This window comes from Protopterus annectens, chromosome 1.part2, assembly GCF_019279795.1.
Source record: "Protopterus annectens isolate FY-2018-M chromosome 1.part2, PAN1.0, whole genome shotgun sequence".
NCBI classification, from domain to species: Eukaryota; Metazoa; Chordata; order Ceratodontiformes; family Protopteridae; genus Protopterus; species Protopterus annectens.
Window position 1 is genome coordinate 721,228,364 of NC_056727.1, and position 26,799 is coordinate 721,255,162.

Below are 26,799 nucleotides of genomic sequence, written 5' to 3' on the forward strand. Positions count from 1 at the left end.
GAGAAGCCATTGGTCAGGTACCGTGGGGAATGCAAAACATAAAGCTGGCTTTGCATTGATTTGGAGAGCAGATTTATACTCTGAGCTTATCTTTATTTGCAAGCTAAACCTTCATTAGCTTGCACATTATAATTTAACCCCTGAAAATGGTTCATATCAAAAAGAAAACAGCTGGGGGGTACTCTTGGGCATGTACTAAGCTCATATACACATAAATAAATATGATTAAGTTAGGTATACGTTTGTAGGCTGTGTTCTGCCCTATTATAATTGTGTTTATACAAGGATCGGTTTACCTTACATCATTAGATTGCTGCTTGTGTAAAAAGGGACAGATTGTCATCTACAGCGTTCTCACTTGATTAATATCTGGTTTATGAAGGCACTTTCCTGTAGATGGCACACACATGGAAGGGAAGGAGAGTCACTGCTTGGCTTTTATTCTGAGGAGTTGCGTTGTTTAAATTCCATAGTACTTGGCCTTAATTTTCCTACTTCATAGTATTCTAAGCAAGCCAAAAAGGGGAAAGAAGTGCTGAGCCTATAGGTTTGACGATCTGGATTCTGGCCTGCTGCAGTCTGCAAACCTTTAAAATCCAAAATATGGTTATTAACTTCTGGTAAAGTTCTTTTTGAAGAGTAAATCTCATGAATAATGAATCTGTGGTATAGTTTAAATAAAATCTTTTTTATTGTTCTCGTTATGGGCAGATGAGCACTGCTTTATGTTAAGTATTAACATAAGACAGCACTCATCTGCCTGTAATGAGAATCGATGCCTGGTTAGGTACATGTCAAAGGAGGCATTGCATTCGTTGATAGGTCTGATAAGGGCGGGCGGCACGATGGCATGGCACTTCTATGGGCTAGGCTTGTAAATGCTTCAGGGCCATTAGCGTAGTACGCAGCTATGAACCTATAAGGGTTGACTTGATTGGTACTGTAATTTTCTTGAGCCTGGATGCCATACCCTTGCTAATGAGTTGGTCGATGTAGAATGACTTTTAATATCCTGGCAACACGTTGATCGAATGCCAAATTACTCAACATATTTTCCCAAATCCCTAACTACTGGGTCAACTGTTAAGGGTGTTTAATCAATGGAATGATTAGCTAGAGTGGGCTACTTCCCAAAGGGCACTATAATGCATTTCTTTATCTTGAGTTTTAATCTGTGCCTCTGGTATCAGCAATTTTTGTCAGTCACTTGTTAGGATGTTTGTGTCATGGGGGGAATCTGACAGCTCCCAGTTTATAGTCATCTGTTACTTGGCGAGACAGAGGCATTCAACTTTAAACTTGACTTCTGAGAAGTAGATGCCAAACAGGAGCAGGCCCAACACAGACCCTGGGGTACTCTTCTGGTGACTGGTCTCCTGATGGAAGTGGTCTCACCAATCCTAACTTCTTATAGGTTAATAAGACAATACTAGGCTATTGGCCTGGTGGCCCTTGTAAGCCTAGCCAAGAATTTCACCCATGTTCCCACAAAGTCATTACCTGTTTTCCCTGTCCAGCAGAGACACAGGTGGGATCCCAGGGGTATATTTTCTGTTTCCTATCCAGTCATCCAGGTTCCTCTTAAAGATGGCTAGTGAGGTACTTTGCTTGACATGGAGAAGGGAGTCTGTTCCACAGATGGGGAGTCATTGGGACACAAATCTATCTCGCCCACAAGTTGTAGTAATGTCATAGACCAGGTTGAGACCTTGCATGCAGGTTGTACGAGTGCAGTTTGACTTACGGATACGCAGCAACTCCATCAAGGCTGAGTCTGAGACTGCCTTCTGACAGAAACATGTCACCTCTTCGCAGTCTGTACGAGACTGAGTAGAGAATTAGGGCTTTTAGCCAATCTGTATAGGATAGGTGTTTTAGACCCTGGATTTTCCTGGTCAGGAACCTCTGTGGTTTCTCCAGTTTTACTGCGTGTGCTTGGCAAGGTACATGCCGAAGGGTGCATTGTACTCGATAATGGGTTGGATAAGGGAGGAGTGCAGGGATGTTATGACCTCCTTGTTCCTGGATGAAATACCCTTAATTATGAGGTGGGCCATGTAGAAAGCCTTCCATACAATGGAGGCAGCATGGCTGTCAAAAGTCAGATTGCTATCAACCTGGGTGCCCAAGTCCATCACGACTGATTCGTGCTTAGTACGTTGTTATTAATTTGATAATTTGTGGGGACACCGTTTTCCCCAAAGGGGATAATGATGCATTTCTTGGCATTCAGTTTGAGGCTATGCTTCTGGCACCAGTCATTAGTTTGGTTAAGGCCCTCTTGGAGGATGTTCACATCACTAGGGGAATTTGACAGTGCCCAGCTTGCAGTCATCTGCAAACTTGGTCAGCCACAGACCACTGGTTTTGGCTTGCACCTCAGAAAAGTATATCCCAAATAGTGGAGGCCCCAAGACTGATCCATGGGGTATGCCGCTTGTTACAGGTCTGTTACTAGAAGTAGCTTCTCCTGATGTTCATCGTGTTACCCTGCTGCAGTCATCACACTTGGGTTATCTTGTCGTCAGGCGGTCCCGCAGTCAGCCTTAATTCCAAAGTCTTGGTCTGGCGTCCGTTGCTGTCGTTTCTTCCCTGACGTCAGTGCACCAGGGGTATATATGATGCATCCGACACCATTTTCTTCTGTCTTTCTTGCCGTGCGGTGCCCAAAGCAGAAGCAGTTTGCAAGTGCCGGTCGGCCGACTCCTGAGATTTTCGAAGTCGAATTTCAGATCCGAAGTCTTCAATAAAGCTAAGTACCCCGTTGGGGAAACTTTTCTTGCCTCAGACCGATGTCAGAAAAAGTTAACAATTGTATTTCTTGTGGGAAGCAAATACCTCATAAGGATTTTCATTTTTATTGTATACCTTGCCTAGGCCCAGACCACGACATCACTGGTTGTCGCTGTTGTGCTAGGTTCACTAAGCGTACTATAAAAAGACGCTTTGATTTCACACGACACTACTTCGGTAGAAAATTTAACTACACAATGCCATCGGAGCACCCGACTACCGGCATGCACAAAAAACACAAGGATAAGGACAGGCAGCCTAGACCCAAGCCAGACTCCGAGGCCTCGGCTGGACCGGTCTCCGGTTTTCAGTGAGGCTCCTACACAGCCCCTGGCTACCGCAGATTTGGAACCCGAGACCACTTCAGAGCCTTTGGCGGAGAGTGCTAGGCCGACGCAGCCATTTTCTTTAGCCCCTACTGACGACATTGCAGAAAGAGATGTCGGTGCTGCAGAAACACCTTTGGTTTCTGAAGGTGTCTTCAGACCGACGATGCTCACTATAAAAGCGTATCCTAAGCTTAAGACTCCTATTAAACCAAAAATGACTGCACTTCAGTCTCCAGTGCAAGGCCCCATGCCTAAGAAACGGATGCTTAAAATGGCTGAAGATTTGATCTCTTTAATCAGGGGTTCCCAACCCCCCCCCCCCCGAGACAAAAGGCCTAGACAAGAGGAAGATTATGCCTCCTCTGATCAAGTGTCTATTTCCTCAGGCTCCTCTGAGGACCAAGATTACTCCTTTCCTCCTTATGAAGATTCTGATGCTGAGGATTCCATTCCCTCAGCTTCTCCCCCTGAAGACTACTCCTTTGGGGAAACTTTACACACTATGAGGGAACATTTTCACTGGGAAGGTCAGGACTACTCTGACTCAAAGAAAAGACTAGGAGAGTTTCTTTTACTCCCCCAGCACAGACCTCTTGCTATCCCCCCAGTTTTAGACATTGTGGATAATGTTTACTTAGAATCTAGTTTAAATCCAGATTCTCTGCCTCCTGCTCCAGCCAAACCAGACAGATAATATAGAGTGCCCGACTCCCACAAATTCCTTTATAAAAGCCCTGTTGCTGATCCAGAGACTATCTCCCAGGGTCCCAAAGGGGCTAAGGCTTCTATGGCGAAAAATCCTGTACCCTCTGAAAGGGACTCCAGAGCACTAGACAGGTGGGGGGGGGGAAGGTTTACACCTCAGCCACTCTAGCTATGAGAGCACTAAATTGTCAATTTCACATGCTAAAATGCCAGCAATTTCTAATGTCTAAAATAAGACAAAAAATGAGCACACTCCCTCAACAGTCTGAATTGAAAGAAATGCAGGATCTGTTGCATGCAACTGAACAGGTGGGCAAACATACTTTGCAATGTGGATTTGATTCTTTGGAGGCTTCCTATAGAGCAGCTGTTACTGGGTCTGTTATACGTAGACATGCTTGGTTAAAGGAACAAACTCTGCCTGATCATGTTAAAGCAAAGCTTCTAGATGCTCCCTTACAGCAGGATGTCCTATTTGGAGTTGAAGCAGAAGAAGTATTAAAAAAAAATGGAGGATAAGGCAAAATCTATGCAGACGGTCAAAGATTTTCTACAGGTTCAGCCCCCTCGCTTCAGCAGAAATTGGCCAACAAAAAATTGGTTCTTTCCAGATACTGACAGACCACAGAGGGGTAAATACAGACACCCAAGAGGCAGAGGACAACCACAAACCCACTACAAACCTTGACAATGGGGCACTACAACACAGAAGGGAGGAGAAGACAGGCCCCAAACTACTAGAAGGCAAACTCAATGACTTACACCTCACATGGCCAAGCAAGACTCTTGGCAGCTCCCTTGGGAGGAAAATTAGCACTTTTTTCAGACAACTGGCACATAGTCACAAAAGACAAATGGGTCCTAGACATAATTTCACAAGGATACAGATTCCATTTCCACACCTTGCCAATGAAAGGAGGAATGCCAAACCTGCCACAAAATCAATGGGGAGAGGCACAAAAACAAATTACAGCTCTCATGGACATGAGAGCCATTCAACCGGTACCTACACAGGAGCAAGGCCAAGGATTTTACTCAAGACTCTTTCTAGTCCCCAGAAAGGACAATGCCTGGAGACCAATTCTAGACCTTTCAATTCTAAACACCTTCTTACAAGTACCCAAATTCAAGATGCTAACACTACAGCAGCTTCTTCCCATGTTGGGCAAGAAAACATGTCTAGTAACGTTGGACCTCAAGGAGGCATACCTGCATGTCCCTATCAGACAAAATTGCAGAAGATACCTCCGTTTCATTGCAGGTTCAACCCATTACCAATTCTCTGCACTGCCCTTTGGCTTGTCCACTGCACCCAGGGTTTTCACAAAATGCCTGGCACCAGTAATTGCATACTGCAGACAAAGAGGAATTCAAATATACCCATACCTGGACGACTGCCTCATCCAAGCAGAAAGCAAGAACATCCTCTCACATCATCTGGCTTTTGTAAAACATCATCTAAGTTGCCTAGGGTCCACAGTAAACGAAAAGAAATCAAAACTAGTACCCTCACAAAATATGACATTCCTGGGTGCCAGCTTGAATACAACAGCCCAGAAGGCTTATCTGACGCCAGACAACTACAACTGACTCAATATTTCAAAACAATGGCAACAAAGACCCAACTGCCTACAAGAAAAATTCTGCAGGCCTTGGGCTTCATGGCATCTTGCATACTACTAATACCATTTGCAAAGCTGCATATGAGGAAATTACAGTGGTACCTAAAAAGCGTATGGTCTCAACACAGCCACAGCTTGGACACAATGATATCTCTCATTCCCTGCCTTCAACAAGAGTTTCTATGGTGGTCACAGGCATGTCACCTCAACAAGGGTCAGCCTTTCACCTTGCCCCCAGCCAGGCAAACTATGACAACAGATGCATCGGACTACCCGTGGGGGGCACACATGGCAGGATAGTGCGTTCAAGGCATATGGACTGCAGATCAAAGGAATCTGCACATCAATCAAAAAGAGATGCTAGCTGTACAGAATGCTCTGACAGCCTTCAAGAACCACCTCTTACATCCAGGGCAGCTTACAATAAGGACGGACAACACCATAGTAATGTGGTACATAAACAAACAAGGGGGTACACACTCCTACCCTCTATGCAGGCAAGCAATGACCTTGTGGAACACAGCACTGGCTTACCAAGTTCAGCTACAAGCTCAATTCCTGCCAGGAAAAAAGAACACATTGGCAGACGACCTCAGCAGAAACATCATGGATCCCCACAAGTGGAAACTGGCTCCACAAGTATTTGCAATGATAACTCAAAAATGGGGCCACCCAGACATAGACATGTTTGCCAGCCCCCAAAACTATCAGCTAACAAAATTTTGTACAAGGATACTTCATCAAGCTTGGAAAGTGGACGCACTCTTATTCAGTTGGAAAAACCTGACAGTATATGCCTTCCCTCCATTGCCCCTTCTCTCAAAGGTGCTTCTGAAAGTCAGAAAGGAGAGACCACGACTGATACTCATAGCCCCAGACTGGCCATGCCAGCACTGGTACCCACTATTAAGGAATATGGCCCAGGGCCCACCTTGGATTTCACCACAAATTGCCCATTTGCTCACACAGCAAGACAGTCAGATTCTACACAGCCAGCTCAAAACCTTAAATTTGGCTGCATGGCAAATCACCTGAGCACCTAGCCAGCTCCTCTTCCTCAAGTAGTTATGGATGTTGTTCTGGAATCTAGGAGGCCCAGCACCAGGAAGGCCTACTCCGACAAATGGAAAATGTTTTGCGCCTGGAACCAAGCTAAAGGCCAAAATACCCTTCAGCCTGACATGCCTCAGAGATGTTGCACAAAGGACTTTCTTTTTCATCTATTAAAATCCACGCCTCAGCTATTTCAGCCCACTACAACACGGATCCACCCTTATTTTCACATCCACTTCTAAGGCAGTTCCTCAGAGGGGCAAAAAACATTAGGCCCCCCAGGAGAGCACCTGCACCAACCTGGGACCTCAACTTTGTTCTGGAAAAACGTATGCTACCTCCCTTTGAACCAGCTTTCCCTGCTGATCTAAAGTTTATATCAATGGAAGACTGCCCTGCTGCTAACAATAACTTCAGCCAGAAGAGTCTCAAAGCTTCAGGCACTAATGGCAGTGGAACCTTTCCTCATTTTCCATCAAGACAGAGTTTCTCTACGAACTAATCCTTCCTTCATGCCTAAGGTGGTATCCAGTGTGGCTTTAAATCAAACCATCCACTTACCCACCTTCTTTCCAAATCCACAGAACAAAGGAGAAAGACTCCTGCATTCCTTGGACATTCACAGACCTCTTCGTTACTACTTGGATAAAACTAAGGTTTTCAGAAAATCTGAATAGCTCTTTGTATCCTATGCTGCAGCTTCACAAAGGAAGGCTATATCAAAACAGACCATTTCCAAATGGATAGGACATTGCATTCGTTTTTGCTATACCCATCATGGAAAACCAGTTCCTGCTACCATAAGGCCCCACTCTACCAGGGCAGTAGCTGCATCTACAGCCTTCCTCAGGGGGGTGCCAACCAAGGATATTTTGGAAGCTGCAACTTGGAGTTCAGTACACACCTTCACCAAACACTACCACTTACCACTTTACACTAAGACTAGAGCTGGCTTCGCCACTGCAGTTCTGCAGGGCCTTCTAGCCTACTCTAACCCTCTTTGACTCCTCCTCCCATCCTTAGCTTTGGGATTCTACACAAGTGTGATGACTGCAGCAGGGTAACACGATGAACATAGTACAGTTTTGTACCTACCATAAATGTAGATGTTCGAGTGTACACCCTGCTGCAGTCCAGGTTACCCTCCCTCCATCCCCTCTGACTAACTAAATCTTTACAATGCCTTTCTGATGTATTTGCTTATAGCTGGAGGGATGTTGTTTGTGTTAAATTTCTTAGATCGTTACTAATTACTGACCACCTTTTTGGGGACACGACATCTGGGGCAAGAAAAACTGAATAAAATGGCGTTGGATGCATCATATATACCCCTGGCGCACTGACGTCAGGGAAGAAGCGACAACAACCGACGCCAGACCAAGACTTTGGAATTCAGGCCGACTGCGGGACCGCCTGACGACAAGATAACCCAAGTGTGATGACTGCAGCAGGGTGTACACTCGAACATCTACATTTATGGTAGGTACAAAACTGTACTTTTTGACTGAGTGAGTTCTATCAGTGAGCCCCTTTGCTTGCCCATCTGGTAACATATGGGTTGATGCCTAGCTGAGAGAGTTTATCTGTTATGCCCAAGTGGGGAATAGTGTCGAAGGCCTTGGCTAGGTCAAGGTAGGCAGTGTGCACTTTCTTGCCCTCATCCGTGGCTTTGATGACGGTTTCAAAGAAGGCGATCAAGTTTAACAGGCATGATCTCCCTTTGACAAAACCAACCTGTGTGGGATCAAGCGTTTGGAGGTTGCCAGTGACCTTGTTTATAAGGTCCATGATAATGCATTCCATGGCCTTGCAGATCAGGCTAGTTAGGCTGATGGGCCTATAATTGCCTAGGTCAGTGGACGTTCCACCTTTGTGCAGAGGGATAACAGTGGCTATACTCCATTCTGCTGTGACTAAGCCGGTGGACAGGCTTTGGTTGAATAGGGTGCCTAGTGGTACTGTGAACTCTTGCCTGAGTTCATGTAGGACACAGCCAGGGATGTTGTGTCCCATGGAGGCTGTATTTGTTGCCTTTGAGAGGGCATTAACGACCTGCTCCCTGGTGATGAAGGGAGGGATCAGATGATCAGGATGTCCTGGTTTACTGATGGGGGGGAACAGCGGGGTGAAGTTTTCACTGAACATGTCTGCCAACAGGTTGGCTATATGTATGGCATTTGTGTATGTGGTATTCTTGACTCCCAATTCAGAGCAGATTTGGGAGTTACCTTTGTGAAAGTTACCTTTGTGATTGTGGATGTATACAAAGAAAGCATTGTGATTGTCCTTAGTGGATGTGACCAATTTGGACTCTGTTAGCCTTAGAGGATTTCACCAGTGACCTTATTTGCTTGTTCAGACAAAGGAGAGATTTCTTTCAACTTGGCACCTGCTCCTTCTTGGTCCTGGACAGCAATTTTTTCCTTTTGTTATAGAATCTGTTTATTGCTACTGTCCACCAGACAGGTTTACTTTTCTTGAGGAAGATGATTTGGTCCTGTCAGTATTGCTAATTCCATGCAGCTATATTAAGTGTTCATATAGTTTTTTGGTGTAGGCTTGGACATGAGTGATTGATTCAGCTGAAGGGAAGATGGCTGTAAAGCTGTTTATACCTGCTCTCAGGAGGTTGTAGTCCGCTTTAGAAAAGTTTTTTTGTTCGACCCTGCCAATGGGGGGGGGGGCCAGAGGAGACGGCGACTTAGAGAGCGATTGCTTTATGTTCAGATCTTACTAAAGAGAATGACACTATGACACTGTAGGGTTGCTACAGTGACTGCTCGTGTTGGTTAGTACCAGGTCCAGGATATTTTCACCTCTTGTGGGGGTGTCGACCAGCTGATCCAATGCATTGGCATTGATTAAGTCGAGGAATCTCTGGGCGTTCATGTTTGAGCTAGAGTAGGTCTTCCACTCTATGGTTGGGGTAGTTAGTCACCCAGGATCGGGGTAGAGGATTGAATCTTGATGGATTCAAGTATGTCCAGATAGGTGGAGTGGGCCTCCTGATTCATGGTTGGGGGTCTCTTGCTAGCTATGATTTGAGTAGGTGTTTTGTCAGTAGTTAACTGCACCTGGAGTGTCTCTTGTGCGTCATACTGTTTGACCAGCCTGGAGTTGTGTATGTCTTTGATAAATATTGAAACTCCACCTCCTTTGGCTTTGTAGCCCTCTGTTTGGGGTCTGAAAGTATGGTAGGACAAGTAACGTGGTAAGACTGGGGTGCTCTCTGCAGCTTTGAACCAGGTTTCAGTGACTGCACAAATGTCAGCTTCTTCCAGGGCGAGGAATGTTTGCAATGAGTGCAGTTTCATGTTAAGACTCCTAGTGCTTAGCAGCATGACCTTTAAATTTTGTTTAGAAGAATTTTTCACGTTGGTAATTTTGTCCTCATGACTTTGCCTAAAAAAGGCACTATGGAGGAGCCAAGAGCCTTTGCCAGAAGCCTGAAGCCCAGGGAGACAGATGAAGGCCATCTCTGGTAAAGCACCGTGGACTGTCAGTCATGTCCTCTCAGGCTGTCAGGTACTGGATCCCATTGGAATGACACCAGAAACTAAGCCAACTGTTAGTCATTTTCTCTTTGTACTGAGGCATCATTCTGGGTGACGGTAGGATGCTGCTTAAGGATAGGGACATACCTGCCTGGGACACAATCAGCGAGCTCAATCATGTCTCTCCATGTAATCCAGAGAGGTATGTCTCAAGTCCTTCACACCAACATGGACTATGACAGAGTCATAACAGTACCTGTTGTTGAGAGACTTGAGTGCGTGAGAGATATGGCGGATTCTAGCACCTGACAAGCAACTTACCATGACTTTCCCCTTGTCTAGCCTGTTGAGGGGCACATCTTTGTGTCTCATGATAGTCTCCTATGACTAGTATGTTGGGTTTGTGGCTGGGCCTTGGAGGCTTTGAGACTGTGTGTGGTGCTTGGTGCTGTGGGTTGTGATGTGTGTGCCTGCTTTTGCTTCGGATGTCTCTCTTGTTTAGGTATGTTTTGTTGAGAACCTCCACATATGTAGAGTGTACTGTACAGGTGTGGATGGTGGTAGAGGTGTGTTGCTTATGGTGTTTGTGCAGACAGCCTTCTCAGTGCCAGATGTACAACAAGGATTCTAGGTTCTTAATGTAATTGCATTTCTCACATATTGTGTTCCTAGGTTGTAGAAGAAGAGGGTTGTCTGTGTACGAGGCAGTTGCTACACTGTCTCAGGATGCCCATTTCAACAAGACTAGAAAGAAACCACAGGAAATTGTCTGTCCATGGTTGTCAAAATCTGTGGAAAAGAGGTAAAGGATGGTAGAGTGGGTACTAGCAGAATGGGGAGTACCTATAGGTGTGAGTAGGGCTGGATAGAATTACAGTAGTCGCAAGGGAAGGGCATTAGTTACACAGGAGTGCTGGTAAAGGAAAAAATGCAACTGAGATACCTCGCAATAGGTAAAAACAGAGCAGGCAGTGCGCAACGAGCAAACCAGCGCAACACCCTGCAAACCCAGGGTTTAAATACCAGAAAAGATGAAAGAGTCTAGAAGCTCAAATTACTACCCAATCCTGCTAGCCCATGCTCTTTCAACCAATCACTAGTGCTAGAGAAGGTCAGGCAACCCTGTTACTCTCACTAACAGCGAAGACAAGACACTACCAACAGAAGATGGCTTTCAGAAGCACAGGAAACTCAACAAGCAAAACAACCAGGCCTGAATAACAGCAGGCTTCTATCCAGATTATGCTACCTGACTAGAACACAGAAACCTCACAAAAAATGCTCAGAAAAGCATAGATAGAGCATTCACGAAGAGAAAATACAACTCTCAGTATGAAAAAGCAGTTTACAGTTAAGTAATTCAGTAAAAATGCAATTACAGTAATGAAACACTACCAGTGAAAATACAGGGCCGTATCTGTGAGCCAGCCAGCAATCCAGCGAGTTATGCAGGGATTTATGCATACTTCTAAGAGTTTGTCAGCAATACCCGAGTATTCACTATTTAGTTTTGGTATTTCTTTTCTTTTTCCTTAATAACTTTTGTCTTTTTAAGTATGTGCTGCTGAGTCCTTTTTCTGACTTAGCCCTCTGTTTTAGTTTTACTGGGTTTGTTGCTGTTGTTCTCTGCCACTGCACATGTACGTTCTTCATTATTTAATTGCTGGACTCTTCTGACAAGGTTGCATGTCATGCTAAATACAGGAGCAGAAATTACAGTGTCTGATAGACACCCAGACAGTTTCAGTGGTAGTACAGGCATATCCTGGTATTTTATGCCTTTGTCAATCTCAGTATGTAGGGAACAGTAATTGACTGGGTATAGCTATTTTAATTATTAATGATATTTTGTCCTTTTTTCTTTTACTGCTAGATCTGGTTTTGTTGCTTCTACTTTAACTGTTGGTATTGGATGATCCCATGTGATCGTAATTTCATTTTTAGTAATGCTTTGTGGTTTGTTTCCAGTGCTTTTCAGCTAATTGTATGTTGTAGTGTTTGTGCAATACTCAGTGAACAGTCTTGCCAAATTGTTGTGCCTTTCTGCATGCAGACCCTCAGCCATGAGTGCATCCCAATCAGCAATGAGATGTGCAACCATTTCTAATTCTGTGTAATAGATCCTGCATTTTTTTTTTACTGTTATCTCCCACTTTTTCTGTAGACGTTGTAAAGCAATTGCTTGCCTTCTGAACCCACCATTATTAGCATTTCATTATTTGGTTCAAATTCACCTGTCCCTGACCATTTATATGGCAAATCTTGATCAGCATGCAGTTGTTCCTGGAGTTCTTTATACCTGCCATTATAATTCTGGGCTTTCAAGTTTTCTTTCCTGTTTATTCATTATTTTGTTTTATGGCACTTTTTGTTGCTGCCTACTTCTTGTATACTTCTGGTCTGATTTCCCTCTGCTTTCTAAAATGCTTCTGCTGATCTGCGCAAAGGTGTTCTCTTTTTTTCCAAGGTTATATAGCACTCGCAAAGTTTGGATTTGGCTAGCCCATCTGGCAGTGTGAGCATGACTCTTATTTGTTACCATTGAAGTGATACCCTGTGCATAAAAATTAGAAAAAGGGGTTGTAGATGGATGGGTGTCATACAAAAAAATATATATATAAGTATATATATATATATATATATATATATATATATATATATATACATATAAATAAATATATATGTGTGTGTGAGAATAATTTTCAAAGAAGCCCCATACCTCCTTCAAACTAAGCGGATACATAAAGTTGCCATGCAGTAGCCTACCTAGGGTGGGGAGCAGGGGGCAATTGCTCCTAATTAAATGTTAGGGAATGTGATCAGCAGATGCCAGTCTGTATTTAATGCATTACTGGCACAATGCTAGTATTGCATTTGCAGTATGTGTAGCATGAACTGTTACAGCTGCTTGCTACACATGTAGCAAGTGTGCTAGTGTAGAAATAAGAGTTTTTTTCCAGAATATCCAGCCCAAGACTTCAGAATTGAAGCACTTGAGTGCTTTGTCTGTTGGCAACTTCAGCTTGCTACAGATGGCTTTTTGTTTGTTTTATTGTTGCTGTTCAACTTGAGGTGAGGGGTGAGCCAGATCAGGGGATGGCACCAAGTGCCAGAATAGCTAGCTGCACCTGTATTGCCATGCAGTTTTTATATAAGCATGAAGCATATTTTAATATTTTCTCGTCCAACTGATCTCATGTTTTCTCAGGCTTATCAAAACACCAATGCTGCAAGTTTGAACAGGAAGAGCTAGATTTATAGCTTGAACTATTTCTAGGTCTCACGCATAGCAGTTATCAAATTTAAAGGCTTTGGTATATTGGCCACATGTTTGGTATTCTTGGTAGGAGATCCCTTTTGCAAAGAGTATTGCAACAGAATTGTGGAAGGACATTGGTCTGAATCCTGCAAATGAGAAAAATATGACCTTGTGGGGGGGGGGGGAACGTAAGCACAGACTCCTTAAGATTAAGTAAACCCCAGACTGCTGGGAGACAGAGGCTGAATAAGCAGGCTATTGAGATAGGGGACGATCTGTATCCCTCAAACCCTGTAAAAAGCAATGACAGGAGCGAGGCATTTGATGAATACCCGTGGGGCAGTAGAAAGGCCAAAGGGGAAAGCAGAGAACTGAAAATGAGAAGAAGAAACAGAAAAATGTAAACATTTACTGAACAGAGGGTGAATGTGGATTTTTAGATAGGCATCCTTCAGATCTAGAGATACTAAGAATAACTGAGGAAGAAGCAGAGGAAACAAGGTCTGAAGAGATGGCATCCTAAAAGAAAGGAACTTGGGAAATATGCTGAGTAGAGAGAGAGGTCCAGAATTGGTCTCCAAGTCCCCTCCTTCAGAGTAACCATAAACATCCTGGAGTAAAAACTCCATCTGCCTTGGGTGGCTGGAATAGGTTGAATGGTGTCCTTATCCAAAAGGGACTGTAAAACCTCTGGGAAAACGGAGATTTGGTCTGGAGGAGGTTGAGGAATGCCTGAAAAAGGGGGTGGTGGGAGGAACTTCCATAGCATGAAATACTCCTGGCGAATGATAGACAGCACCCAAGAATCTGAGGTGATCTGTTGCCAATTTGGGAGAGACAGAGAAAGGTAGAGAGTGAAAGGGACCTGGCAGAGAGGAAGAGGCAGGAAAATATCAAAAAGAGGTAGGCCCTTCCTGAAAGGAAGGCTTCTGAGATGTAGGAGTCTGAGTGAACTTGAAAGGAATTTGCCTAGACACCTTCCTAACTTTGGGAGGCTGATGAGTCGGGTCTGTTTTATATATTCGAACGCTTAAATGTTCGAATCACTAAAGATCCGAACTTTAGTGAAAGAACATTTAAATATTTGAGTATATTAAAAATTAATATTTAAAAGAAAAAAGTTAAAGGGTTTAAGATGGGGGGGGCAAGCCTCCCTGCACCCCCCACTACTAAATATACCAACTCCATGATCGCACTTCAGTGTGCTACAGTACGGAAATGGAAAATTTCCCTTTCCCTACACAGTAGTGTGATCTTGGAGTTGGTATATTTAAGTAGCGGGGGTGTGGAGGCACAGGTGGGCTTGCGCCCCTGCTTACACCCTTTAGTTTTACTTTATTTTGTTTAGTTTTATTTATTTTTTTAATATATTCAAACTTTTAAATGTTTGATCACTAAAGTTCAATCTTTAGTGATTCGAACATTTAAGCGTTCAAATATATAAAATAGACCCGATGAGTTTGCCTACAGACAAAGGCAGATTAAAAGGGTGATGCCCAAGAAATTTGCTTATAGGGGAGACAAAAACTAGAGTTCCTGCATGACCTTACCCTTATCCTGGAAAGGACATGAACAGGTCAGCTGCAGCTCTCCCAAAAAGACTTTTATTATCCAGAGGAGCATTTAAAAGTTTGATTTTTATCATCATCCGGCAAAGCCTGAAGACGAAGCCAAGAATAATGCTAAATTAGGTTGGGTCTTCTAAAGTGTTTTTTTACTAAGCCTCGTTCGTGTTTTATTACCAATCCTTCATCTCTTCCTAAATATTTGTATGAGGCTTCTGTTCAATATTTTCTTGATAAAACAGCTTTCTTGATGCATATGTTCTCACTGGACATTAAGACCAAATGCCATTCTTGTATCATCAGAGAAAGTTTTAAATATTTATAATTTTGTTTTCAGATGCTTGTTTGATGACCTACATAATTTTAACTCATCCAGAAAGAAGCAGATGAGATGTTTTTGAACAAGGTTAGTTTCTGGAAGTTAAGCTGTAATCCTAATCGATTAAACAGGTTAATAGGTTGAGGGCAAGACAGAAGAGCAACAGTGACAGACAATCACTGTGAAATATCCAACTTTGGATTATGGATTTTTAACCCTGAGTTAATAATTTGCCCTTTGGCTAAGATATAACTTAGGTTGAAACTGTTTCATAGTCATCCATTTAACTGAGGACATCTGTAAGAATTCTGTAGTCCATGAAAGTGGGATGTTCTCAAATGCCTTTTTTTGTTATTTGTCTTTGCCATGCTTAAGTTCACCATGTTTGCACAGCTTTCTATTATGGCTGTATTTAACAATAAATGATCCTTTGTTCTATATGATTTTCTCTGCATCAATTCCAGTATGTAATTTATATATTGCTAGAAGGCACATTATTGATCTATAGATGTCCTTCCATATCACTGCTGCAATATTCTTCAAAGAAGGGATCTCCTGCCAGGGGATAGTCTATCATCCGGTCAGTATACTAAAGCTTTTATATCTTGCAGGTGCCATGTGTGGTCACACACATGCTACTCGCTTAGGATGTGTGCTTAAAGATGACATATGGATGCATATACTCAAAACAACTTTGCCGCAGTCTGAATGCCATTATTGAAAATCGGTCTAAATGCCCCTCTGCTATGCTGGTTACATAGCCATCTTCAGATAAGTATCCCATTGAGGTCCCCCCCCCCAATTTTGTTGATGTTCATCGTGTTTCACTGTTGCAGTCATGACTGTAGGGTTCTCCCCTGCCGGCAGGCAGTCCTCGGTTGGCCAGAATCCCAAAGTCTGGGTCCGGCGTCGGCTGTTCAGCCATGCTCCCTGACGTCAGAGCGCCAGGAGTACAAAGCTGACAGCCGAAGCCATGGTCTCCAGTCTTTCTTGCCATGCGGTGATAGCAGTTCACAAGTGCCGGTCGGCTGACACCTGACAATTTTTTCTAAACAAACTTCAGTCCGAAGATTTTCTTCTCCTACTCAAAGCTAAGTACCCGTTGAAACTTTTTCTTGCTCCAGTCCGATGTCAGAAAAAGTTAATAATTGTATTTCATGTGGGAAGCAAATACCTCATAAGGATTTTCATTCTTACTGTATTCCTTGCTTAGGCCCTGACCACGATGTAGCTAGTTGTCAGTTTTGTGCTAGATTCAACCAACGTACTATTAAACGAAGGTACGATTTTGCATTTCATTACTTCGGTAGGCGTTTTAATTACAAAATGTCGTCTGATACGGTTCCAGCTACCAGAGTTCACAAACGACGCAAGGACAAAGACAGGCCTCCGAGGTCCAAATCAGACGATATCGCACAAGCAGAGCTAGCTTCAAGTTCGGCTGTCGTCAGTGAGGTGCTTTTACAGCCCCTGTCGTCGGCCATTTCGGAACCTATAGCCGAAACGGACTCCCACGAGGAGCCAAGTAGGCCTTTAAATATTTCTGTTGCAGGACCTTCGGACAATGCTCCTTCGGATGGGTCCGGAGCCGCTGTGCAGGTACCGGCTTCCGAAGGGGTTTTCAAGCCTACTCAGCTTCTAATAAAGGCAAAGACAAAGGCAAAGACTCCTTCCAAATCAAAGTCTGCAGCCCAGGCCTCTTCTGATCCGGCTCCCAAGTCTCAGAAACAGTTACTTAAGATGGTGGAGGACTTACTTACTATGATTAGGGGTTCACATCCCCCTCCAGATAAAAGGCCAAGGCAGGAAGTTTATTATGACTCCTCTGATCAGACTTCTGTTTCTTCTTCTGACCAAGAATATTCTTTCCCTCCTTATGAGGATTCTGATGCTGAGGAATCAATTCCTTCAGCTTCTCCCCCTGAGGATTTCTCTTTTGGGGAAACTTTGCATGAAATGAGGGAACATTTTCACCGGGAAGGACAAGAGTACTCTGAATCTAAGAAAAGACTAAGGGATTTTCTTCTTCTTCCCCAACATAGACCCCTGGTTATTCCTCCTATTTTGGATATTGTGGATGATGCTTTTTCGGAGGCTAACTTAACTCCTGACTCTTTTCCTCCAGCTCCTGTTAAGCCAGACAGATATTATAGGGTTCCTGATTCCCACCAGTTTTTATACAAGAATCCTACTGCTGACCCTGAAACCATTTCTCAGGGTCCTAAGGGCGTAAAGGCCACTTCTGCTAAAAACCCCATTCCCACTGAGAAGGATTCCAGATCTTTAGATAGATGGGGCAAAAAAGTGTACACTTCTGCTACTTTATCTATTAGGGCTTTAAACTGTCAGTTTCATATGCTGAAATACCAGCAATTTCTCCTGTCTGTTCTAAAACAGAAGTTTACTTCCATTTCCGCCTGTGCAGATGATAAGGAGTTACATGACTTAATGCAGGCCACTGAATAAGTTGGGAAGCATGGTTTACACTGTGGATTTGATGCCTTAGAGGCTTCTTGTAGGGCTGCTGCCTCTGGCACGGTAATTAGAAGGCATGCTTGGTTAAAGGAACAAAATTTGCCAGCTCAAGTAAAAGCTAAATTATTGGATGCTCCTGTTCAGCATAATGTTTTGTTTGGATCTAAAGCTGAAGAGGTGATTAAAAAGATGAAGGACAAGGCAAAATCCATGCAAACAATTAAAGATTTCTTACAAGTACAGCCACCCAGATTTAGTAGGAATTGGCCTACAAAAAATTGGTCCTTTCCCAATTCAGACAGGCCTCAGAGGGGTAGATACAGACGCTCCCGAGGAAGGCGTCAAACGCAAGCCTCTTATAGACCAAGACAGTGGACTGCTTCCACCTCTAGGGGAGGAGAGGACAGGTCGCAAACTCATAGGAAACCGACTCAATGACTCCCTCTGTTGGGCTGCAGGAACTTCTTGCCTGGAAGCCCCTCTCGGAGGAAAACTTTCTCTTTTTTACCTAAATTGGACTCATATAACCCAAGACAAGTGGGTTCTGGATGTAGTTTGAAGAGGTTACAAATTCCATTTTCATACCGTACCAAGGCAAAGCGGATGGCCAGATCTTCCAAAACATCAGTGGTCAAAGGCTTTAAACCAGGTGGAAGCTCTCTTGGCTATGAAAGCCATAGAACTAGTTCCACTTTCAGAAATGGGACAAGGTTTTTACTCAAGGCTCTTTCTAGTCCCCAGGAAGCAAAATTCATGGAGACCCATTCTGGATCTGTCAGTCTTGAACACTTTTCTAGAGATACCAAAATTCAAGATGCTTACTCTACAGCAGCTACTACCAATGCTGACCAAAAATGCATGGATGGTGACTTTGGATTTAAAGGAGGCATATTTACACATACCCATCAGGCAGGAACGCAGAAAATACCTCAGGTTCAAGGCCGGATCGAGACACTATCAATTCTCTGCGCTGCCCTTTGGATTGTCTACTGCGCCCAGGGTCGTTACCAAACACCTGGCTCCAGTAGTAGCTTATTGCAGACTCAAGGGAATTCAAATTTACCCTTATCTGGACGACTGTCTTATTCAGGCAGACAGCAAGGATGCCTTACTCCAGCATCTAGAGTTTGTTCAGAATCTTCTCAAGTTCCTGGGATTCACTGTAAACATAAAAAAGTCAAATTTGACACCCTCACAACAGATAATATTTCTGGGCGCTTCTCTAAACACAACAACCCAGATGGCATTTCTAACATATGAAAAACAATTACAGCTGGCCTCAACTTTCAAAACCTTGGCAACTTTAACTCGGCTATCTGCAAGGAGATTCCTGCAGGCTTTGGGTTACGTGGCCTCCTGCATCCTTCTCGTACCATATGCAAGACTACGTATGAGGAAAATACAGTGGTACCTAAAAAGTGTATGGTCTCAGCATTGCCACAGTTTAGACATACTGATCTCCGTCCTGCCTTGTCTTCAAAAGGAATTCCTTTGGTGGTCCAAGGCATGTACTCTAAACAAAGGAAAACCCTTCTGTCTGCCTCCTGCCACTCAGATACTGACCACGGATGCCTCAGATTATGCATGGGGAGCCCATTTTCAGGGCAACTGTCTGCAGGGCCTTTGGACAAAGGATCAGAAGCACCTGCATATCAATTTAAAGGAAATGTTAGCCATACAGAAAGCTCTATTGGCCTTCAGGAGTCTTCTACAACCAGGACAACTACTGATACGGACAGACAACACCACAGTTATGTGGTACATAAACAAGCAAGGGGGATCTCATTCCTATCCCCTTTGCAGACTAGCTATGGATCTTTGGAACACAGCTCTAGCTTGCAATCTGGACCTTCAAGCACAGTTTCTACCAGGGAAGCAAAACTTCCTGGCAGACAGTCTGAGCAGAAACCTTTCAGACCCACACGAATGGATGCTAGACATCGAAATATTCAAGATGATTACTGCAGTCTGGGGATGTCCTCACATAGACCTCTTTGCATCCCACCTCAATCATCAACTACAGATTTTTTGCACCAGGACTTTCCACGAACAAGCTTGGAAAGTGGATGCACTATCATTCAGTTGGAGAAACCTCTCGGGATATGCCTTTCCGCCTCTTCCTCTTCTTCCACGAGTATTATTAAAGATCAAACAGGACAAGCCCAAGGTGATAATCTTGCTGGCCCCAAATTGGCCTCGACAGTTTTGGTACCAAACACTGAAAAACCTTTGTCTGGAGCCCCCTTGGGTTTTACCACAGACTCCAAACCTTCTGTCCCAACACCAGGGTCAGGTTCTACACTCCCATGTCAAAACTCTCAGCCCGGCAGCCTGGTTAATCAAGGGTCTTTGAATCATTCTCTCCTACCCAAGCAGGTTTTGGATGTCATTTTAGAAGCCAGACGTCCTAGCACTAGGAAATCTTATGCAGGAAAATGGAAAAGATTTTGTTCCTGGTTGCAGGCTCAGGATTCTGATCCTCTTATTCCTAATATTCCTCAGATTTTACTTTACCTGACAGACCTCTTACATAAGGGTCTCTCTTTCTCTTCCATAAAGATTCATGCCTCTGCTATTTCTGCTCATTATAATACAGACCCTCCAATTTTTTCCCACCAACTCATGAGAGAGTTTCTCAGAGGAGCTAAGAACTTAAGGCCCCCTAGATCTCCTCCCATTCCTGCTTGGGATCTCAACTATGTTTTGGAAAAGCTCACCTTACCTCCTTTTGAGCCTGCTGCCACATCTGACATCAAGTTTTTATCTTGGAAGACAGCCATCCTGTTAGCTCTGACCTCTGCCAGGAGAGTTTCAGAGTTGCGTGCTCTTATGGCTGTAGAACCTTATATTATTTTTCATCAAGACAGGGTGTCTTTAAGGACTAATCCTACTTTCATGCCTAAGGTGGTTTCCAAAGTGGCTTTAAATCAAACTATTCACTTGCCAACTTTTTTCCCCACTCCTCAAAATAAAGGGGAAAGGATCTTACATTCCTTGGATGTACACAGACAACTGCGTTTTTACCTGGACAGAACCAAGGACATCAGGAAATCAGAGCAATTGTTTTTCTTATGCTTCAAGTTCCCAAGGTAAAGCCATTTCAAAACAGACCATTTCTAAATGGATTGCTCATGGAATCAGATTTTGCTATTCACACCATGGAAAGCAAATCCCAGGGAGTATAAGGACTCACTCTACCAGAGCTGCTGCCACTTCTGCTGCCTTCCTCAGGGGAGTTCCTACCAAAGACATTTTGGAAGCTGCAACTTGGAGTTCAGTGCATACTTTTTCCAAGCACTACAATCTACTTCTCTACTCTAAGTCTAGGGCAGGCTTTGCTTATGCAGTCTTGCAGGGTCTTATAGCCACCCCCTCTACTTTATGACCACCTCCCTTTCATTCTGCTTTGGGATTCTACCATACAGTCATGATTGCAACAGTGAAACACGATGAACATAGTACAGTTGTGTACACTTACCATAAATGTAGATGTTCGAGTGTCTTCACTGTTGCAGTCTGGGTTTCCCTAATTCCTGTCCCCTCTTATTTTTTCTTTTGTGTGGTTCCTTTTTTCACCCTTCTTCTGAGGTGTATTTGCAAAGGTTTGGGACCTTACTCATTTTGGAACTTCTGACATCTGGGGCAAGAAAAACTGGAGAACATGGCATCAGCTGTCAGCTTTGTACTCCTGGTGCTCTGACATCAGGGATCATGGCTGAACAAACCATGCCGGACCCAGACTTTGGGATTCTGGCCGACCGAGGGCTGCCTGCCGGCAGGGGAGAACCCTACAGTCATGACTGCAAAAGTGAAGACACTCTAACATCTACATTTATGGTAAGTGTACACAACTGTACTTTCCCTTGTGTTCATTTCATCTGAGATGAGGAAATGTCAGTGTGGAGGCTGATTCTCCATAAAGACAGTCAAAACCAGTGTTTTTTTTTTTTGTTTTATTTTTTTGCATAGGTGCTTCCTACGACTATATGCTGTGCTCTATTTGTCAAGCATTTGTCCCTAAGACCCTCTGTAGTAACTTATCTTCCCTCTCCATATACCTTGAGAACTAACTACTTATATTGTTGGCTTGGGATGCTGTGGAGGAATACTCCCATTCTGAAAGACAGCCATCTTGTAAAAAGGCCAAAAAGTGTAGGCTTCTACTGGACATCTGTCTAAAAGCTAGTGAAAGCCCTGAAGACCATCCAGTGTTTGTATCGGATTCCTTTGCCATGACTGTCGGAGGCCAGCATGGATTTGCATTTTCACACATTCTCAGAGGCTATTTAAACATCTGCTCTGGATGTTGAGGGGAGCCATGGCTGTGATTATGATTTCAGTGTCAACTGATAAGATTTCTAATTTTTTGCTACCCTCTAAGCTTCTTCCTTCAATTAAGGGTAGTAGAGTTATGGAAAGATTTGGTTAAAAAAAAAAAATATATACTGCTGCTTGCTAACTTGTCATTTTGAGCTGTTAATTACCAAACCCACATGACCAGATGTGTCTTAGCTCTCCTTTCTCAGGTAGCTAAAGTTGTGTCTGAACTTTGTTTCTGAATGGAAGGCTTCAACTCTTTCCCTGCTTGGGTCCACTTCCTAGGTTGCTTGTCACTCCATAAAGTGCAGTTACAGATGTGGCTGATGCCTCTTCCAGCGCTTCTGCCTTTAGTTCAGTGATGCAGCATTATTCTTGGCTTCATCTTCAGGCTTTTTCGGATGTTGATAAAAATCAAACATTTAGATGCTCCTCCAGATAATAAAGGTCTTTTTGGAAGAGTTGCAACTGACCTGTTCATGTCCCTCCAGGATAAGGGTAAGGTCATGCAGGAACTCTACTTTTTGTCTCCCCTATAAGCAAATTTCTTAGGCATCACCCTTTTAATCTGCCTTTGTCCGTAGGCAGACTCATCAGCCTCCCAAAGTTAGGAAGGTGTCTAGGCAAATTCCTTTTAAGTTCACTCAGACTCCTATATCTCAGAAGCCTTCCTTTCAGGAAGAGCCTATCTCTTTTTGATATTTTGCTGCCTTTTCCCCTCTGCCAGGTCCCTTTCTCTCTCCACCCCAAATTGGCAACAGATCACCTCAGATTCTTGGGTGCTGTCTATCATTCGCCAGGAGTATTTCATGCTATGGAAGTTCCTCCCACCACCCCCTTTTCAGGCATTCCTCAACCTCCTCCAGACCAAATCTTCCTTTTCCCAGAGGTTTTACAGTCCCTTTTAGATAAGGACAGCATTCAACCTATTCTAGCCACCCAAGTGGGATGGAGATTTTACACCAGGATGTTTATGGTTACTCTGAAGGAGGGGACTTGGAGACCAATTCTGGACCTTGGAGACCAATTCTGGACCTCTCTCTACTCAGCATATTTCCCAAGTTCCTTTCTTTTAGGATGTCATCTCTTCAGACCTTGTTTCCTCTGCTTCTTCCTCCGTTATTCTTGGTATCTCTAGATCTGAAGGATGTCTATCTACATATCCCTATTCACCCTCTGTTCAGTAAATGTTTACATTTTTCTATTTCTTCTTCTCATTTTCAGTTCTCTGCTTTCTCCTTTGGCCTTTCTACTGCCCCAGGGGTATTCAGCAAATGCCTCGCTCCTGTCATTGCTTTTTACAGGGTTTGAGTGATACAGATCTTCCCCTATCTCATAGCCAGTTTATTCAGCCTCTGTCTCCCAGCAGTCTGGGGTTTACTTAATCTCAAGGAGTCTGTGCTTACGCCCTCCCAAGGTCATATTTTTTTCATTTGTAGGATTTAGACCAATGTCCTTCCATATCACTGTTGCAGTATTCTTTGCAAAAGGGATCTCCTACCAAGGATACCCAACGTATGGCCAGTATACCAAAGCCTTTAAATTTGATAACTGCCATACTTCGCACAGATGCTCCCTACATAAGGCATAGGGCATAAAGGTGACGTTTGGATGCAAACACTCAACTTCTGTGCTGCCAGTTCTAACACCATTATTGAACAACGGTCTGAATGCCTTTCTGCCATGATGGTTGCCAGGCTGTCTAAAGATAATTGCCCCATTGGGGGGTTTTCTCTACCTTTTTTCTGTATTGCATTGTACTTGTGTTCATGTCATCCAAGAAGGGAAAATATCAGTGTGGGTGGCAAATTCTCCATAAAGACTCGAGACTAGTGTCTCTTTTGCTTAGATGCTTCCCATAACATATGAAGTGCTTCAGCAGTCAGGCGTTTGTCCCTAAGACTTTTTGTGTTCGCTTAGCTTTCTTGTCTATATAGCTTGAGAACCAGAGACTTAAAGCTGTTTTGCTCAGGGTGCTGTGGTGGAATCCTCCTGCCCTGAGGTTCAGCCACCTGCTAAGAAGGCCAAAAAGGTTAGGCCTGGTCCAGTAGCTGTTAGCCTCCCCAAGAAATTTCTTTCTAGAAAATAGTGAAGGCCCTGAAGACTGCCCAGTGATTTCTTCGGATACTTCTGCTTTGACCCGGTTGGAGTCTGTCATGGTTCCAACTTCTCGTGTGTCCCCTGAGGCTTTTCCAACTTCTGTTCTGGTCATTAAGGGTGGAAACTTTGCTGATTATTTCCAAGGGGCTGAGGGGGATTCCTCAGATTTTGGTAAGGGAAGAGTTTTAAGCACAATTATCAAATCTTGTTAAGGGTCAGAAACACCAAGACTCTTTCAGGCAGACATCCTGCTCAGGAAAAAAAAAAGTGAGAGAGAGAAAATCACATTACACCTGTTAGAGATCCCCAGCATGAGTGGCAGGATTTTGCTGTGGCTGTCCAATGCTTTAATGGTTTTGAACCTCCTCATAGGATGTCTGTTCTTGCTCCTCACTGGTCTTACGCCCCTGTTGAGAGGCTTAGGGAATTGGATTCCTCAGATGAGGACTTGGACTTTGAGGATGAATCCCTAGCTTACTCCTCTCAGATTCCTTCCCCTCTAGACTGTGGTTCTGAGGAAGAGGATTCTTTGATACCAGACTTCCCCTTGGAAGTATCCTTTGGGGGATACTATTGCTGGTATGAGGAAGTCCTTCAAATAGGATTTCTCCCAAGTCTCTGACATTCAAAAAAGGTATTATGAGCTTATATGGATGGAGGCTTCTATGCCATCTGCTGTTACTTTTGTTTTGGCAGTCTTTTTGGGCACCTATTTGCTGCATCTTTAGATCCTGATTTTCAGCCCCTGGCACCTAGGAAACCTGACAGGTTCTATAAGGTACCTGAGGATTGCAAATTTTTGTATAAGTGCACTTCTGCTGATCCTACAGGGGTTTCATTTGCTTCTGACAAGCCTTCTAAGTTCTTGCCATCTACTAAGCTCCTTCCCATAGATAAGACTAATCGAGCTATGGAGAGCTTGGACAAAAAGTATGTACTGCTGCCACCTTGTCTTTTAGGTCTATCATTTACTAAACCCCATGACCAGGTATGCTTTGGCCCTTCTTTCTCAGGTTGCTTTGGTGGTGTCTGACCTTCCTGATTCTGATGGGAAGATTTCAGCTTTTTCCCTGCTTGGATCCACTTTGCAGGTGCTTGTCGCTCTATAAAATGCAGCTTTGATGCTGCTGATGCCTCCTCCAGGGCTGACTTTTGGTTCTGTGAGGAGGTGTTATTCTTGGTTATGTCTACAGGTTTTACCTGATATTAAGATAAGTTTTTGGATACCCCTCTGGATAATAAAAATGTTTTTGCAACAGCTGCTGTTGACCTAAGTCCCTTCAGCATAAGGGTAAGGCCTTGCAGGAACTCAAACATATTTTTCTCTCTCTCCTGTCCCCAAATTCCTGAGTAATTACCCGTCCAAGTTCGCCTTTGTCCGCAGACAGACTTGCCCACTTCCCAAGGGTCAGAAGGGATCTAGGTGTAGTCCTTCTGCTAAATCCACTCAGACTTCCTCCTTTCAGAAGCCTTCCTTTCAGGACAAGTCTGTCTCCATTTGACAGTGGGCCTCCTGTTCTCAGACAGATCCCCCCTACCTCTCCACCTTTCTCTGCCCCTTCCAAATTGGTATTGTATCACATCTGACTCTTAGGTGCTGTCCATCATTCATCAGGGGTATTTAATGGTTTGGAAATCCCTTCCCCCTTTCTCAGCCATTCCACAGCCTCCTTAGGAACGTGTTCCTCATTTTCCTGAGGTTTTGCAGTTCCTTTTGGATCAGACCACCATTCAGTCTGTTCCACCCTCCCAATTGAGAATGGGGTTTCCACCCTCCCAATTGAGAATGGGGTTTTACTCCAGAAATTTTTGGTTCTTCGAAAGGAGGGTATCTTGTGACCCATTCTGAATCTGTCTTTGCTCATCACCTTTCTCAAGGTCCCTGCGTTTTGAATGCCATCTCTTCAGACCTTGTTTCCTCCTCTTCTTCCCCAGGCCTCCTTGATTTGTTCACAACCCCATTCACCCTCTGTTCAGAAAATGTTTGCAGTTCTGTTTTTTCCTGTCATTTTTAATTCTCTGCTTTGCTCTTTGGCCTTTCTACTACCCCAGGGGTGTCCACCAAATGCCTCACTTCTGTCATTGCCTTTTGTAGGCTTTGAGGGATGCAGACTTTTCCTGTATGGACAACCTACTCATTCAGGCTTCCTCCCCAAGACGTCTGTTGTGGGATCTCCACTTTACCACTTGTCTTTTGTAAAGTCTAGGGTTCAGCATAAACCTTCAGAAATATGTTCTGATGCCCTCCCAGGATCATATTATTCTAGGATCCCAGCTTCAGACTCTTCCCATGTTGGCTTATCTTCCAGCTCCAAAGTTTTTGACCACTTTTTTCTAGTCGCTCCTTCCAGTTTTCTTACAGCCAGGGAGTTTCTCCTTGTTCCGGGGTTTATGGCCTCCACTGTTCTCATGCTGCTTTTCGCCAGGCTTCATATGAGGAAGCTATCATAGTACCTCACATCAGTGTAGCTTCAACTTTGCTGCCATCTGGAGTCCCTGTTCCTCCTCTTCCTTGTCTCAAACTCAAGTTTTAGTGGTGGATTCAACAACTCTGTCAATCCTGGGCTTCCCTTCCAGACTCCATTTTCTTCTCGGGAACTGTGCACTGATTCCTTAGACCTGGAGTGGGCTGGCCTCTTGCAGCACTCTAAAGTTCCAGGGTCTCTGACTACCTCATCAGAGATCAGATCATGTCAACATAAATGATGAGAGCTCTGCATGGTTTTCATCCCCTTTTTGACCCTAGTCCCCCCAAAGTCTTCATGGAC

General features: G+C 43.9%; 1 protein-coding gene across 1 annotated transcript in view; it reads left to right on the forward strand.

Annotated features, from left to right (window-relative positions):
• Window positions 1–26,799, forward strand: part of AHCTF1 (AT-hook containing transcription factor 1) — a 2,707,103-nt gene that overhangs the window by 2,442,130 nt on the left and 238,174 nt on the right. The gene's annotated exons all lie outside the window — the stretch shown is intronic.